At 36.1% G+C, this 2,070-nt stretch overlaps 1 pseudogene; it reads right to left on the bottom strand.

The window, feature by feature from the left end:
* Positions 1-444: 444 nt before the first annotated feature.
* On the bottom strand, positions 445-1,793 carry LOC131819437 (F-box only protein 8-like; annotated as a pseudogene).
* Between the last annotated feature and the right edge of the window lie 277 nt (positions 1,794-2,070).

The raw sequence follows: 2,070 nt of genomic DNA, 5'->3' as shown, positions 1-2,070 counted from the left end.
TGAGATAAAAAGGAAAGGTATTAGTTAAAATCTTTACAATAAAGTCATTACGATTATAAATCTAGTTAAATATGTATGCATGACATAGTATTTTAAAAAATAATGGAAATGAATAGTTTTTCAACCAAATCTAATGCACAAATATACCATTGTTTTAGAAAAATAATGCCAGTTTAACATTCTTAAACAGCTGTGTGAGACAATGACTCTGCTTTGTGTAAAACATGATAACCAAAATTAAAAAAAACTCTGCAAAATTCTCTAGTTCCCCAAAGAAATTACTAAAAAAGAAGATAATAAAAGAAAATAAAAAGGTGTACACTTGAGCTTGACTGTATACAGAGGCTAGAAAGACAAGCTCTACTGTAACTCCCATATCTGCTAAGTAAGCCCTTATATATCTTTAGTTTGAAGTTAATCATCCAAGTCTTAGCAATTGTGCTTTTATGCAGTTATATGGCCAATAAACTAGATATTGTCATAAAGATGCCCTACAAAGTCTTTACTAATGTTTTGAGCAGCACAACAGGTATTTAGAATAAATTCTCTTTTTGACATTTTGTTCTTCAGGTGAGGGCTAATGAGATCAATAGAAAGTAGAATCATGTTTCATTGTTTGCATATAAAAAGACATCAGAAACTAATCATGTACTGTATGGTGACTAACATAACATAATAAAATAAAATAAAAAGTAAGTAACTAAATAAATAAAACCTATTTTTTTTTTAAAAAAAAAGTAGAATCAAAGAGGGGTAGAATCAAAGTAGGGGCACCTGGGTGGCTTGGTCAGTTGAGTGTACACTCCTGATTCAGCTCAGGTCATGATGTCAGGGTCATGAATTGAGTCCCACATCAAGCTCAAGTCTGCTTGATTCTCTTTTTTCCTCTCTTTCTGCCCTCTCTCCCCACTCTTTCTCTTTAAAATAAATAAACTTAAGAAAAAATGAGTAGTATATAGACCGCATCAAGACTAAAGCCAAATTCTTGCATTAAATCGGGGTTACAAGCACAGAACCTATGTGAGAGTTTTGTTAAGAGAGTTTCAAGGACTCCCTACACTCTCTTCAGGGGCATAGATATGATGAAAAAATTCCCTCAGTGGATTGGGCAAGAATTGATTTCTAAAATTATGTAATGTTACAAAGTCATCCAAGACATCTCTCTTTTCATCAGGGGAGTCTCAGTTTTGTTTTGTTTTGTTTTTCCAACTTGGTGCTCTTGTACAGAAGATAAACTTTGGTGAATCATCTAAGATATCCTTGGGCAGAAAGTAGTTTACTCTGTCCTCTGGGTTAGCAGTGAAAGTGAGGTTGCTTTCATCCAGCTGCATATACTATTTTCTGAAACAAAATCCCAGAGGTACAGTGTTGTTATTATATATGGAAGAGTGACCCCAAGTGGCTTTACACAGGGAAGGGAAGTTCATCTTTCACAATGTTCTGCCAAACACATGAAGCTAAGCAGAGGTCAGTTGCATTCAGGTAGAACAAGATGGTAAGGCTTAGCTTCAGGGCAACGTTTCCAAATTAATGAATCCCTCCTGTTCTTTAGATTTCTGTATCTCAAAAGATTTTATGTGTGTGTGTGTGTGTGTGTGTGTGTGTGTGTGTGTCTGTATAGACATACATATATGTCTCAATGCCTCCTTGGACTTGTTTACAACGACTGGTGTTAGAAATGTTGCTGGTAGCCATGCTCCTTCTCTATTCTCCGCTGATGTAGCTTTCTGTACTATCCCTTCCTGTTGTTGCTGCTGTTTTCTGGACACCCTCTATAGCCCCTGACCCATCCGCAAGCCCTTAGAAGCTGGGTCACGTGACTGTGGAAGTCAGTGAGGAAAGTATGGAATCTGTAGGGCAGGCTGTCAAAAAGGGCAGGCTGGAACTCTCTGAAATGGGCTGAAACTGTGGTCCGCAAGCAAAATTTCTTCTTTTGGACGTCTGCATTATTTTCAAACTGTTTCTCCTGTCGTCTTTCTTTGTTGATCTGTCCTTCTCAAATTTTTTCTCTTTTATTAGGCTTTAAGAAAAACTGGATTTGTAAAAAATATTGTTTTTTTCTTTGTTTTC

The sequence above is a fragment of the Mustela lutreola genome, chromosome 1 (assembly GCF_030435805.1).
Source record: "Mustela lutreola isolate mMusLut2 chromosome 1, mMusLut2.pri, whole genome shotgun sequence".
Lineage (NCBI taxonomy): Eukaryota > Metazoa > Chordata > Mammalia > Carnivora > Mustelidae > Mustela > Mustela lutreola.
Note: the sequence above shows the minus strand (reverse complement) of the source record. Positions and strands in the feature narration are given on the sequence as shown.